Source organism: Carlito syrichta, unplaced genomic scaffold (genome assembly GCF_000164805.1).
Source record: "Carlito syrichta isolate Samal-C Ts95f unplaced genomic scaffold, Tarsius_syrichta-2.0.1 Scaffold302529, whole genome shotgun sequence".
NCBI classification, from domain to species: domain Eukaryota; kingdom Metazoa; phylum Chordata; class Mammalia; order Primates; family Tarsiidae; genus Carlito; species Carlito syrichta.
The window spans coordinates 706,457-722,083 of record NW_007246625.1 but is presented as its reverse complement, the minus strand read 5'-3'; the positions used below and the strand labels follow the sequence as shown (position 1 = coordinate 722,083).

Here is a 15,627-nt window from a genome sequence, read left to right as displayed (position 1 = left end):
TGTAAAGTATGACTTGAAACCAGGTAATATAATTTTCCCAGTCTGTTTCTTCTTTCTCAAGTTCGTTTGGCTACTCTAAATTTGCCATCTAAATTTATTTTTTAATTATTATTTTTATTTTTTTCTGGACCGGCGGAGTTTATTCAGGATTGTGGCCCCAGCTTGGGCTCCCCAGTGGAAGCCACACCTTGAGCCTGGGGGTTTCTTGCTGGCGCAGGGGGTGCTTGTGCTTGCCACCTCACAGGCTCACACCTCATAGAGGATCACAGGAAAATCCACGTGGATGGGGGGGAGGGGGGGGATCCAGCTTCAGGATGCCCCGAGGGATCAGATTCTTATGTGTGGCTGCTCCTGCCGGGTCTTAGTGACGATTGTCTCCTCGTAGAACTCGTGAGCCAGATCCCCATCTTCATCATAGAACATGGAGCCGCAGCGCGTGAACACGAGGGGGGCACGGCTCGGCCTCGAGGCCGCACCAAAGCTTGCTCGGTGCCCGCCGCCGAAGCTAAGGGCCAGAGGCCCCGAGCCTTGGAGCCGCTGGCGCCCGTGTCAGGGCCGCTGGCGCATGGTGGGCCCAGGGCCACTCTGCTCTCACGGCGCAGGCGGCGTCACCATGTCGGGTCTCAGCTTTGGCTCGCAGGTGCGGCCGCTGCAGCCCTGCCATCTAAATGTAAAATTCAGCTTGTTGGTGTCTTTGAAAAACTTGCTAAGATTTTGATCGGGATTGCTTTGAATCTAGATCAGTTTGAGAAGAGATGCCATCTTAACAATTCTGAGTCTTCCACTCTTTGAACGCGGTATGTCTCTTTATTTTGATCTTCTTTAATGTCTCTCAGCAGTGTTTACTAGTTATTAGTCTTGTATGAGTTACATGTATAAGGTGTATTTTGGTGATCTTGGTTAATCACTACGAAGAGTCTGAGATTTCAACCTATTTGCATCTAACAGGTTAGACAGAGTTATTGGTTTTTTTCTTTTTGTTTTGGAGTCGGAGTCTCCGTCTGTTGCTCAGGCTGGAGTGCAGTGACACATGACCACCCCAGTGTCAACCTGCTGGGCTCTGGCGATCCTTCTGTCTCAGCCTTCCAAGTAGCAGGAACTACAGGCATGTGTTACCACACCTGGCTGAATTTTGTTTTGTTTTGTTTTTATTGTGGAGATGAGGTCTTGCTAAGTTGCCGGGGCTGGTCTTGAACCGGCGGGCTCAGGCAATCCGCTCGTCTTGATCTCCCAAAGTACTGGGATTACAGGCTGAGCCACCAAGCCCAGCCTGACAGGTAGAGTTTTATGGGTGCAATCAGGAGACACAAGACAACTGGGTCGGAGACAAAGGACTCTGCCTCCTGGTGGAGCAGGCAGCATGAGCTTCATGTCAGTATTGGTTCCCCTTTCTCCCAACTTCCTAGGGCTTTTCTAGAACATAAATGGCCTATCCTAAAACATAAAATGAGGGTCTATTCTGGAACATAAAATGATCTGCTCTGTTGTTTTCCCAGTTTATGACCTCATGTCCCGTATGGGATCTGATCTACAATCTATGAGTCAGCTGTTCCTGAGGCTAAAAATTACACAAAGGACTGAAATTTGGTCTTGCTTTAGTGCTAAGTCATTAAATTAGGACTTTGGAGATAATTCAGAATTTGATTCCAAGTTGTCAAGTACAGAAAAATAAAGAAAATTTTAAAATTATATGGAAAAATCGGGCTGGATGCAGTGGCTCACACCTATAATCCTAGCACTTTGGGAGGCCGAAGAGGGAGGATTGCTTGATCCCAGGAGTTTGAGGCTACAGGGAGCTATGAGCATGTCACTGCACCCTAGCCTAGATGACAGAGTGAGAATTTGTCTCTGAAAAAAATAAATATATATGAAAAAATTAATATAAACATACTTAAAACTTTGTTACTATTTCAATTTGGTGGAAAAATTAAGCCTGTTATTTTATATAGCCATGTTATTCTAAGTTTATAAGTTTTTAAATAAAAATGCGGATCATTAAATGCTAAGGTGGAATTTTGGTGGGGGGATAGCTTACAATTAGTGAAATGAAAAAAAAAGATGAATTGTATAATTCATCTGAATATTTAGGTTTTGAAAGTCATGGTTCCCTCTGGAGTTCTATAATTAGAACTGCTATACCCTAAAGAGGTATTGTTGATGTAATTATTGTCTATACGAAGGATAAAATACAGAGGGATGACATGCTGTCTGTGCACAGTTGTGAAAACATCTCCAAGCTATATTATGTAGTAAGTAACAAAGGTGTACACTTTTGTGGTTTTCAAGGCCTTTCACAGGTGTCTTGATAAAGTGGAGAGAGAATGAAGCTTACATTATATATAGGGCTGAATATCAAGTTTCTAGAAGGAAGCACTTCTCCATTTTTAAGGCCGCTGTAGATTTGGAAGAGGAGAGCAGAGAGCCCTTGAAAGTCCATGGACCTGAATCAGCCAGTGACCTGAATCTCTGTCCTTCTATCTTGACAACATATTCTAGTGACCTTAGAATATGGTGGACTTTGATCTTTGGGTGTATTCGTGTCCTATGGCTGCTGTAACGAGTTACCACAAACTTGTGCCTTGAAGTAACACATGTATTATGTTACAGTTCTGGAGGACGGAAGTCTGAAATTGGTTTCACTGGGCTAAAAGCGGGTGTTGGCAGGGCTGCATTCTTTCTTGAGGCTCTGGGGAGAATCCGTTTCCTTGCCTTTCTCAGCTTCTAGAAGCTGCCTGCGTTTCTCGTCTCATGGCCCCATGTCACTCCCTCCTCTGCTTCCGCTATCACTTGGCCCTCTCTGACCTTCCTATTCCTTTTTTTTTTTTTTTTTTGAGTCGGAGTCTCACTCTGTTGCCCAGACTGGAGTGCAGTGGCCGGTCCCGACCACCGCAGCCTCGACCTGCTGGGCTCCGGCGATCCTTCCACCTCAGTCTTCCAAGTAGCCGGAATTACAGGCGTGCGCTACCATGCCCGGCTCCTATTCCTTCTTATAAGGATCCTGTGATTACATTGGGCCCATCCAGATAATCTAAAATCATCTCCCCATCTTGAGATCCTTAACTAAATCATATCTGCAAAGTTTATATTGCCCTGCAATGTAACATTCACGGGTTGCTGGGATTAGGGCCAGGTTTTTTGGGGGCCGTCATTCTATCTACCCCAGGTGGGTAAGGTTAGCAGCCTCTAAGTAACGCTTCTCCCTGTCTCATTTCCTCCCTGACCCACCTCTCTTCCCTGATCAAAGGCTGAACTAGAAGTGTGCCATCAGAGCCAGGAGAGCTACCAGTTTGTCAGTGTAGTATTTTGGCAGACTCATTGTCTGGCTGTTAAAAGCAGATAAGGACAGCATGGATATGTTTCATCTACAACCCCCACCCCTGTCCCAGCGCGCGCGCGCACACACACACAACACGTGCACACACATGCATGTATGCACACAGGTGTGTGAACACACACACACACAGATGTACACAGAGGCATCAGCTGGACTATTCTGGAAAGTTCTAACTATCTGAAGAGTCCATGACCCATCCCATGGTGTTTCTTTTCCCTTTGGGTTAGTTTACTTGGCCCTCAGGGAGCACTAGCTAAGTAGCCAGTTCAGTTTCCGGACCTGGAAGCTATGATCTTTGAACTTTCTTGATCTACTTTTCTGTCGGGTCACTGGGGCTCTTGTTGATTTTAATGTCTTGTTTTGTTTTCTGATTTTATTTTTTACTCTTCTGTTCTTGTCAAGGGTACAATTTGTACTGAGTCATTATATCACCTATGTATATTTTAATTTTCCTATTAGTTTTGGGAAGCCTTAGTTATTTTTCATTCAGGAAATGGTAGTCATCTGCTCCCACTCAAATCCTTCCCATTCTCCAAAGAGAACCTCTGATAGCAAGTTTGTGATGACTGTTTATGAAGTTTACTTTTATGTTGGTTTAATCACATAGACAGCAAATGTATTTCAGCCTAACGGGCCTATAGTGAGTCTTAACTTATTGTTCTGAAATAATTACAGATTTATAGACAGCAGCTGCACATACAGCCTGGAGAGGTTGTATGGACCCAGTTTCCCCTGATGGTGGCATCTTACATAACTGTAGGACAGATCCTCCAGCTTTTTGCCCTCCTGCCAGAGACCCACCCGGAACACACCTGGGTGAACAAGTTGCACGTATTAGTCACTGCAGTGAGGGTGAGCACACACCGTGGTAAGCCATGGGGCATCTCCATCAGAATGTGTCAGAAAGAACCTGTTATAGGATTTGGGTTTTGGCTGGGTGGTGTGGGGGAGGACTGAGGAAGTGGGTTCACTCCAGATTGGGCGCTGTCAGAAGGCAGAGGCCGTTTTGTGACTGGGCATCTCAAGTCTTACCTAGAGAGAGGAGAATGGTACAGGGCAGAAGCTGTAATGGGTCAAGCAGCAACTGTCATGCATGTCAGCCGAAAGAGGGGGATATTGGGTATTTTGTGGTGTGGCACAGTAACCTTGTCTTTGTGGATTGCTTAGATAAAATTATGACATGACTTTGGTTGTCTTACTTTAGCAGTCTCGGGTAACCTTGTCTGAGCTTGTATCTTGTGAGGTTATGTCTAAAAGGAGACTAACATGGCATAGTTGTCCATGCTGAGCCAGCTTCCAGATATCAGGGGCCGCTTTTTTTTCCCCCTTTCTCACCTTTTTTGCACATTGGTACGATATGTGTGTACAGTTCTGCCATTTTATCACATGTAGATCTGAGTACCCCCCGCCCCACAGCCAAGGTTCAGGACTGTACCATCCCCACAGAGACCTTCCTTGTGCTGCCCCTCTATGATCACACCCACCTGCCTACCCCTGCCATCCCTAACCCACTAATCTGCTGGTCACCTCTGTTACCTCGAGGGTGCCATATACGTGGAATCTTACACCAGGTGACCTTTTGATGTTGGTTTTCTTCACTTACCATGATGCCCTTGGAATCCATCTAGGTTGTTGTGTCCACCAATAGTGCAGTCCTTTTCTATTACTGAGTAGTATTCCACGGCTTGTGTGTGCATTTTCCGTGGCTGCAGTAACAACTAAAAATGTGGCAGCTTAAGCAGCACAGATTGTTATCTTACAGTTCTGTAAGTCCGAACTCTGACTCCGGTCTTGCCCGACCAAAGTCAATATGATAGCCGGCTGCATTCCTTTATGAAGGCTCAGGGGAAAAACGTTGCTCATTCCTTGTTAGCAGAATTCACTTCCATGTGGTTACAGGACCAGGGTCCCCATTTCCTTGCCAGCTGTCAGCTGAGGATGGCCCCAGTTTCTAGATAAAAGCCACCCTTATGCCTTGGCTCATGGCCACCTTTGCCCAGGTCAGAGCCCGCCCAGCAGGTGGAGTTCCTTTCATGCCAAGAACCTCTCCTGCCTCTTTCCTCATCCCTCATCGCGTTTCTCTGACTCACCTCTTGTCCCCCCTTCTACATTTAAGGACTCATGTGATTAGATTGTTCTCACCCAGATAATTCAGGGTAATTTCCCATCACCAGATTCTTGACTGTGATCACATCTGCAAAGTTTCTTCTGCCATGTAAGGTAACAAACACATTTACAAGTTCTAGGAGTGAGGGTGTGGATGTCTTTGTGGACCATTATTCTGCCTTGCCCATGATGGATGTACCATCATTTAACTGGTTACCTGCTAAAGGACGTTTGGTTGTTTCTAGTTGTTGGTTATTAAAAATAAAGCTGTTATGAATATTCTTGTTTTTCTTTTTTTTTTTTTTTTTTGAGTTGGAGTCTCACTCTGTTGCCCAGACTGGAGTGCAGTGGTCGCACCCGGCCACCGCAGCCTCCACCTGCTGGGCTCCGGCGATCCTTCCGCATCAGCCTTCCAAGTAGCTGGAACTACAGGCGCGCGTTACCACGCCTGGCTGATTTTTTGATTAATTGTAGAGATGAGGTCTCGCCAAGTTGTCCAGGCAGGTCTCAAACCCGCGGGCTCAGGCAATCCACTCACCTCAGCCTCCCAAGTCGTGGGATTACAGGCTGAGCCACCGAGCCCAGCTTCTATGAATATTTTTGTAAAGAAATGTACATAAGTGGATGGCACACTTTTGTTTCCTTTTGCAGCTGATTTTTTTTTCAACAAACGTCTTGTTTATTCACGTTGATCTGTATAGATCTAGGTCCTTTGTAGTGCCACCGCATTCCATGGGAACAGTGCCCCTGAGAATGTCCTCTTCCTTGCTGTGTAGTATTCTACTACATGATTGTCCCAAAGTGCATTCATCCACTTCCTCCTTGTTAGACATTCAGACTGCTTCCAGCTTTTTGCTACTATAGACAGAGCTGCAGTAAACATCTTTGTATGGATCTCCTTGTGTGCAGGCGGAAGCATTTTTCTAGACGGGATGTGTAGGAGGGGAAATTTCTAGTCCCTGCAGTTGTGTGGTGTGGCTTTCAACTGGCTGTTGTCTAATTGTTCTCCAAACCCTCTTCACTCCGCCAACATTGATGAAAGAGTTCTGAGCATCCATACCAGCATTAGGGATCACAGTTCTTTTTAATTTCAGGACTGGTTTCTTTTTCATTTTTAAAAATTAATTTATTTTTAATTTTGGACCTTTTCCAAAAGGCATGAAGTGGTATCTGGTAATTTACTTTGCATTTTCCTGATCGCTGTTGAGGACACCCTCCTGACCTACTCTGCCCTCCCGCCCCTCCCACCCCCACTTCTCCCCCTTCCCTATCCCCTCTCATCCAGCACCTCTTTCTGCACCCTTGCTGACTTCTTTTCTCCTGCCTCCAGCACTAGAGGTTGCTGCCTCTTCCTGCTTTTAAACATTACAATCTGGGCAGTGCAACCCGACAAGTGAAATTTGGTGTCTTGTCTGAAATTACAGAATGTTCCTCAGGCCGCTGTGTTTCCATAGGAACGAGTAACAGTCATCCTTCATGATTAGGTGGTATCCATGGCAACCAAGCCAGCAGCATTTGAATGAAACCGATTTTATTTTATTTTATTTTTTTGCAAACACATGAAGGTTAAAATGCATCTCTCTGGCTGTGGCTTCCAAGAATAGGAAGACAGCTTGGTGAAATGGAGACTTTTTCAACCTCCTAGTGGACAGGGGAGCCACTAGGATCAGGTGGTCCTGTGGCTTCATTTGGTGATGGGGTGCCTGGGAGGTCATCTAGAGGTCACATGATGAGTTTGAGCTGGAGATCATGCTCTTAGGTGGGGAGGGGGAGGGGCTCTTAAGAGGTTGGCTGGGTCTCCCTCCCCTGACAGATCCCTAGGGATGCCACTTTTGTCCTGTGTGAGCTTAGCAGATTCACTTAACCTCTCTGGGATTCTACTTGCACCAACTGTGGTGCTCAGACCCCTGGGATTGTGAAGCCCAAGTCTCCCTGTGTCTGCCATGCCTGAATTAGAAAAGAGGTGCTGCTAAATCAAAGGCTAGAGGCAGCACACTTGAGTCTAAGACTCTATGGCTAAATGCCCAAGGTCAGAGGGAGGACTTTTCCTATGTAAAATTGAGGGTGTTTATTGTTGGTGGTGGTTGTGCTAGGGAGTGGAGATGGCTGCTGCTCTTATTTCCTGACTCACTGGGTCGATGTTAAATCAGCTCAGAGAGGGAAGGGGGCAGGCCTGGAGTCACACAGCATGGTCAGGGTTGAATCCAGTCTCCTGGTGTCAGCTTGTGCCTTCCCCTCCTCATGTTCCAGGTCCCCGCAACCTTCTTTGAGGTCCTAAGTGTGCGTTTGGGGGGCAACTTAAGGGCTTCTCAGCATATACTCTTGCTTCCTCCCTGGAGGACTTTTAGGGGAAGCCCCTTTTGCCTCTGGGAACTGGAGTTTCCTCATCTGGAAAACGGAGCTCACTAGAGCCCTCCCAGTTGTCGGGGAACTGTATTTGAAGGGGCCCAGCCTATGCGTTCTCAGTGGAACTGATATTGCCCCCCTGTGGGCAAAAGTTGGCTCTTGGGCTGAGGGATGGAAAAACATCTATTTTTTTCTGTATAAAGCCCAATATACATACAGTACATAAAAGATACTTTATATCTGTGATCTTAAAATTTTATGGAGGAGAAACTAGGAAAAAAGTGTCTAAGAAGACTCCTGAGGGAGGGTGATAATGGAAAAAAATGTCGAGCAACGTCGGTCTAGAATGTGGCCAGCCGTGTGGTTATTATTATGTTTGTGTTTAGAGGTCGTGATTGGCTGCTGGCTCCTCGATGCTGCTGTTTGGGCTGTCGGGTCTGGAGCTGTGACTGATGTTCAGGGTGCCCATGGGCACATCGCAGCCCCTTGTCAGGGCCTGGGGTCCCCACCTGTAGGTACAGGATTCCATCAGTTCTGTGAGTGCTTCCTGGGAAGCTGAGCTTGCCTGGTAGATAGCCATGTTCCAGCAGGAAGCAGAAGGCACTAGGGGGACTGAAGAGCATTTAATAGAGGGGCTGTTGATGAAGGTGTGAGCAGGTATGGGGTCGTGCAGGATCCCAGAGCTGGTGATGGCCAGGGTGCTCTCTGAGGCCCCAAGGAGGAGGGAGCGCGTTGTCACTGGAAGGTGGGGACCCAGGAGACAGGGTCATCTTGATAGAGGCTGGGATCTTCAATGGGAGAAGGCAGGGGGCCCCGGCGCCTTCTCCCTCCCCTGACCTGTTCCCCATTGGCCAAGCCCAAGCCGAGAGCCTAGAAGCTCGCTGGATAGAGTCTCCACAGGTCAGGGCACTGGAGCAGAAGGCAGGATGCATACAGGTGGAGAAAGGAACTGGGAACCACATGGAAGATGCCTGGGAAAGTACCAAGGCTCCCCTTCTGCTTCCTGTAGAGTGAATTTCTATCCCTTCCTGCCCCACAGCCTCCTTACTGGGGGTCCTCCCTTGTAAAGTAGGGGGCATGTAGCAGGGTTTCTGAATTGACGTTCAAGGCTATTTGGGGAGCACTCGGGAGGATCTTTGCTGTAGACCTGTTGGGTTGTGGGATCATGGACAAGTTTCTTTCCATCTGGTTTCAACTGCATTATCTGTAAAATGGGAGACTGGACCAGGCAGCCTCTGGGAGCCTCCTGGCTCTGACCCGGGAGGCGAGAGGCAGGATTCTGGGCCAGGTCCTAGGGATCAGCAGTTGATCTCAGAGGAAAGACATCGTCACTGGGCAGGTGTCCCACCAGGTGACTCTGTGTGCCTCTTGCCCAGGGTCATGAGGGCCTACCTACCCAGGAGGGGTGGCTAAGTGTGTGTGTGTGTGTGTGTGTGTGTGTGTGTGTGTGTGTGTGTGTGTGTGTGTGTGTATGTTTCAGGAGAGGGCAGGGAGTTTCTGGAGGCTCCAGCTCTTACTTGTCTGGAAATCCCATGAGTCTTGTGGGGCAGGTCTGATTCTGCCAACAGGATTCCATGATTACAGTGCACCCCATACTTGGTCAAATTGATGGATGAACCTTGACCGAGCACTGCTGGGTGCCTGGCTCAGGGAGGGGGGGCTGGAAAACAGATGACCCATCCTCCTGCCAAGACAAGTAGCAAGTCTGCAAGACTGACTGATGTGAGGGCTTGTGAGTCAATATGCCTAAAGTGAGCCTCCCCAGCAGGGGTAGGGGCGTCACCCCAGAGCTTAGAACATGACTGAGTTTCTGGGGGAAGAGAATTCTAGGTGGAGGGGATGGCGTGGATGAAGGTGTGGAGGGGGGAACCCCTGTGTCGTGGCAGGTACAGCAAAACTGGTTGGCAAGAGAAGAGGCCAGAGGGGCGCAGGATGGAATGGCCTGGTGCCAGGGTGAGGTCTCCCCTCTCTTCGAGGGCACCAAAGGGATTAGAAGCAGTTGGCTCAGGGTCCTGACCCTGCCTGGCACTGTGCAGCCCCCTCTGCCCCTTCCCTTCCCTGGAGGGATGGCTGGACTTGGGGCTCCGCCTCCATCTAAGGCTTGCATTCTGAGTCTGAGCCCTGGGCGCCTGCCAGGTGTTGGCCCTTTGGCTGGATGTTGGGACACCCAGCCATCATTCCTGCTCTGGTACTCAGTAGCTAGGTGACCGTGGGCCAGAGACTGTGTTGAGCCTCTTTTTCTGCTCTGGTGAAACGGGGCTACTCGTGCGGCTTGGCTGGGTATGGTGGGAGGGATGCAGAGGTTATGGGTGGACAGCCTCCCAGCTGGAGGTGGCATCTACTGTCACAGAGCACATGGGGGCACTGGGGGTGGGAGGTGCCAGAGAAGAAGGCAGGCTGGGGAGCGTGGGAAGATACTTCCTAGGGAAACCTCCAGAAAGAGTAGGAGTCCTTGAGTGTGACTAGAGAGACTGTGGAGGAGGAGGGGAGAGGGATTCTCACAGGAAACACCAGAGAGATAGCAGGGGCCTTGGAGATGCGTGTCACCGGCCAAAGAGGAACCTCTGGGGAAGGAGCCGTCCTGGAAGAGGTGGCCTGAACTGGGTAGTCTGGGCCTGGTGTCTCTGCCTGCCCCAGGCCTGCCCGGTGGCCAGTGGGGCCCGAGCCAGCCTCAAGGTGGCTTTGCCTGCTGAGCTCAAGATGGGAACATGTGTTGTCGGGTGCGGGAATCTGCTGTGTCCTCCCACACCTCTGTGGATTCCCGTCCAGTGTGGCTGCGGGGAGGGAATGGTGTGGAAGGTACAGGCAGCGCCCAGCAGCCTGTTCTGCCTTCCAGAAAGCCTGCTCCTCGGGTGAGCACCTCTGGCAAATGTTCTTCAAACATGCACACATCCCACCTCGGCGTGTCCTCGGGTCTGGGATATACATCTTGGCGTGTCCACCTGAATGTGTGCGTGTGTTTGCCTGGCCGTGCCCCCTCACCCCGCACCCTCATGTGTTCTCATGGACCAGGGGAATCTCCACCCTGTCCTTTGTCTTCCTCGCGAGCTGACAGGTCTTTCCCAAGCATCTCCCACGCACCAGGCTCCACACGGGGTGCTGGGGAGGTAGCAATGCCGGCGGCTTTTGGCGTGGGCACGGGCAGTTCTGCAGATGTGCGCGCACACACACATACACACACACACACACACACACACACACACACACTGCAAGTGAGGGTGTTGATAGGAGATGCAGGCTTAGCCATTGTTGTAGGAGCTTGAAGGGAGCCGAGAGCTGGGGTAGAGGGTGCACTGAGGGTCCTCTCCAGGGAGAGTGGGCCAGGTGGGTGGAGAGGGCAGGTGGGGAGTCCTCTGGGGGCCACACCTGGAGCAATGGGAGAGAGGCACCGGTGTGAGGGAGGCAGCGGTGCAGAGAAGAGGGGCCCAGTTGGTCGGACTTAGGAGGCGTTAGCTAGCCGGGCTCAGGCTTAGCTGCACGTTTTCGATGCGTGGTCACCATTCAAAAGTCAGAATATTTTGCATTTAAAAAACCCAGATTTCCAGCTTCTCTTGAACTGTGGGAGCTGAGGCTGCCCTGGGCCTAATTTGCAACGTAGCCACAGCCCACCAGAGTCCTGCAGCTGGCTGCTCTCAGTATGCCTGGCCACCATAGGCCTCCCAGGTTCAAGCCTCTGGAAAAGACGGTGTGAACTGGAAGCCAGAGACCACTGATTCTCATGTCTGAAGGAATCTGGGAAGTCATCCAAACTTCCACCCGGTGCGGCACTCCAGGAGATAACTTGGTTATCCGTCTGCTTGTATGCCTCCAGTGGTAGGGGGCTTACTGCACCAGAATTGTGGGCTTCAAGTACAGGCTTTGGGGACACTTGTCTCTCCCTTTAAAAAATTGTGGCGAAATATGTAGAACATAAAATTTACCATTTTGTCTTTTTCTTAAGTGTACACTTCAGTAGCGTTAAGTATGTTTGTTACTGAGTATGATGGCTCACGCCTGTAATTTCAACACTTTGGGAGGCTGAGGTGGGAGGATTGCTTGAGCCCAGGAGTTTGAGACCAGTCTGAACAACATAGGAAGACCTCATCTCTACAAAAAGTCAAAAAATTAGCCGACCGGGCTCGGTGGCTCAGCCTGTAATCCCGCGCTTTGGGAGGTTGAGATGAGTGAATTGCCTGAGCTTACGGGTTCGAGACCCACCTGGGCAACTTGGTGAGACCTCATCTCTACAATAAATCAAAAAAATTAGCTGGGCATGGTAGCGTGCACCTGTAGTTCCAGCTACTCAGAAGGCTGAGGTGGAAAGTTTGCTGGAGCCCAGCAGGTCGAGGCTGCGGTAGCCGGGAGTGGCCACTGCACTCCAGTCTGGGTGACAGAGTGAGTCTCCGACTCAAAGAAAAAAAACAAAACAAACAAACAAAAAATTAGCCGGATGTGGTGGTATGCACTTGTAGTCCCAGCTGCTCAGGTGGCTGAGTCGGGAGGATTGCCTGAGCCCAGGAGGTCGAGGCTGCACCGAGCCATGGTTGTGCCGTTGCACTCCAGCCTGGGTGATAGAGTGAGACCCTGACTTGGAAAAAAAAGGTCTATTTGCGATGTTGTGCAACTACTGTCACTGTCCATTTCCAAAGCCTTTTCATCACCCCTTCTGGAAGCTGTACTGTGAAGCAATAACTCCCAGTCCCCTCTCCCAGCAGCCTCTGGGGACCTCTCGCTGTGAATCGGCCTCTTCTACATATTTCACATAAGTGGAGTCACACAATGTTTGTCCTTTTGGGCCACTCCACATGCGTTTTCTGGATTTGTCCACATCGTGGCACGCGTCAGAAACTCACTCCTTGTTAGAGGGCACACACATGCCACACTTGCATGTCTGTTCCTTTGTTGGTAGACACGTGAATGATACCACTGTGGACATCTGCACACAGGCATTCCTTGGAGTCCCCGTCTTCAGTTCTTTTGGGTATATGCCTGGGAGTGGAATTGCTGGGTCATGCGGTCATCCTGTTTTTCATTCTCAGGGGAATGGCTACACTTTCCCGTAGTGGCTGCTCCATTTTCTGGGAACTGGTTTGTCTGTTGTCTTGGCCAGGACGGGAGTGGCAGGGAGGCTTGCCTGCATGGCCTCGGCCGCGCTCTCAACCTCTCTCTCCCCTCTGTTGGCAGAGTCGCCCCAAGAAAGGCCGGGCTCCCGGCGCAGCCTGCCCGGCAGCCTCTCAGAGAAGAGCCCCAGCATGGAGCCCTCGGCTGCCACACCGTTCCGGGTCACGGTAACTATCTCTGCGTCCCCATCGCCGCCACTGCTACCACCATCACCACCTCGCCCGGGGTGCTGCTCTGTGACCCCGCGGCCCCCCTCCTGGAGCCTCACGGACCGGGGGAGCATCCAGCCTCCCTTGCTCTAGGTATCTGACCCCTCGGCCGCTCCCTCTGCGTGGCTCAGCCCACCCCGGGGGCCGCATGGGGGGCCTGCCCTGAGAGGGAGGGGGCAGACAGAGGACAGGCAGCCCTGAAAGCCGCAGGTCCTGGGGCTGGACTGGCCGGGGAAGAGACGAGGCTCGTGTCAGGTTAGATACTTGGGTGTGTGCCCACTGTGCGTCCTCCACCCCGAGAGGCTCGGTTTTTGTCTTTCTCTCTTTTTTTTAACATCTCTTATAGTATAGTCCATGGCATGCCATAATTCAGTGTTTTCTGGGTGGCATATAAAAGGTATCTCACAATTGACGGTGCCTTGGAATTGAAAGAACACAGGATATGTATCGTGGCTGTTGGATTTAGTGGTTCCCACCAGCACACCTACTTTTTAAAATTACCCACCTAGATGGCTTTATGGAAGCAGAACCCAGTGACCCTTAGCCACTGACTTTCTGTGGCTCCCTCTGCATGCCCCCACCCACAGACAATCCTGGGTCCCTTCACCCCCTTGTCCTGCAGGCATTCTCGTGTGTCCTTCCAGCCAGTGCTGTACCGAGCACCAGAGATGTGTTCCCTTTCCCAGGAGCCAGATCATTTGCTGTCTATTCATTCCCTTGATGGTTTGTGTGGCATGCCTGCTGTGTGTCAGTCAGTGTCCTGGTGACTCGGGCTGAGTGGGAGGAGCTGGCCAAGAGGGCACAAGGTGGACAAAGCCTGGACCTTATGAGCTCATAGTCTCATGGTGGCGCTGTGGGCTGCTAAGGAGGAGAGCAAGCCGCTGTGATGCTGTGACAGGGAGAACCGAGAGGCCTTCCTGGAGGTGGTGTGGTTGAGACGTGAGGGCCGAGAGATGAGGAGCCAGCTCTGTGCGGGGCAGAGGAAAGAGTGTTCCAGCTTGGGGGAACAGAGAGCACAAACCTGGCTGTCACTGCTCAGTGTGATACAGGGGAGCTGGGATGCCTGGCTGTCCCCATTGGGTTGGGAAGGGTGTCCCACAGGAGCTGACTTTTGAGCTGGTCTTGGAGGGCCAGTAGAAAATGGCTAGGCCTGTGAAAGAGAGGAAGGAAGTTCTAGGTAGGGGAAATAGCCGTGGCAAAGGTATGGAGGCACACTAGAAATTTTCTCTACTTGTCACAAGGCTGGCTTCTCATTCCTTGGGCCTTAGCTCAGATATCACCTCCTGACCACACCACCTCCAGGAGGGCCTCCTGGTTCTCCCTATCATAGCAGCCTTCTTTTCTCTTTTGCAGCCCTCAGAGCCACCATGAGAATGTGAGCTCGTAAGGTCCAGGGCTGGTGTGTTTGTGGAGTGTGGAAGTCCTTGGTGAGACTGGAATCAAGGGGTGTGGAGGACAGGGCAGGGAGTGGGAGGTGGGGTTGAGTGTGGGTCAGGTGGAACTTCGAGTGCCAGGCCAAGGGGGTAGGGCTTCCCCAAGGCGGCTGATTTCCCCAACTCTCTGTATGTGATAAAAATGCTTTTAAAACAGATTCTTGGGCTCCTTCAAGCTTTTGGTTCTTTGGGCCGGGGCAGGCCCTGGGTATCTTCATTTTGATCAAGCTCCTCCTAGAAGTGACTGCAAGTCCAGGCTGGGACGTCAGCCTGTGGGCAGTGAGGAGGAAAGGGAAGCCTTGCTGAGAGGATTCGGGGACTTGGGTCCTGGGTGTGGCCAGGGGTTGCCATCAACCTCAGCGGAGGCCAAGTCCTGTCCTCTCTGGACCCCTGGGGCCACGTCAAGCAGGGTGAGCCTTGGGGAGTCTTAGGGAACGACAACTCAGAATACGCTCCTTCCCTTGATGGAGCTCCTACCGTGTGCCAGGGACTGTGCTCACTGTCCTATACACCTGACTCCCTTCATCCTTGAGATGCCCTAAAACAGATGCAGAGACCACCCCGTTTTACAGCTGAGGAAACTGAGGTTCAGAGAGGTCAAGTCCAACGGCCAATAAATAGTGAAGCCGAGACTCGGACCCAGGCCTCTGTGACCCCAGGGCATGAGCACGCACTCCCTCAGGCTGGGGGAGAGGGTCCATGGCCCCCCGCCGCCCCCCGAACCCTGTCAGCACTGCTTTCTGCCATTTCCCTCTCTTGCTGCTCTGGTGGGTGCGGCATCATACCTGGAAGGCCGATGACGTGCAGCTCCTTTGTTGCCAGCATGGCTTGGCGTGTTCCCTGTGATGGCTCTCGCTCTGTTTCCTGCGGTGGAATCCACTTACAGATCAAAGTCAGACCCAGTCCCATGAGCCTCAAGCCACCTGGGACTCACCTCACAGTCCCGCTTGCCGACTAGAGTGTGCTGGGTGGACAGCATGGTCACGGTGGTCATTTTGCCCACTCCTCGTGGTAACCCTGTGGGGAGGTCCTGTGAGTGTCCCCATTTCACAGATGATGAAACTGAGGTTCAGAGAATTTTTTTTTTTTTTTTTTTGAG

At 50.9% G+C, this 15,627-nt stretch overlaps 1 pseudogene; it reads right to left on the bottom strand.

Annotated features, from left to right (window-relative positions):
- Positions 1-246: 246 nt before the first annotated feature.
- LOC103259133 lies at positions 247-1,509 on the bottom strand (annotated as a pseudogene).
- Positions 1,510-15,627: the final 14,118 nt, after the last annotated feature.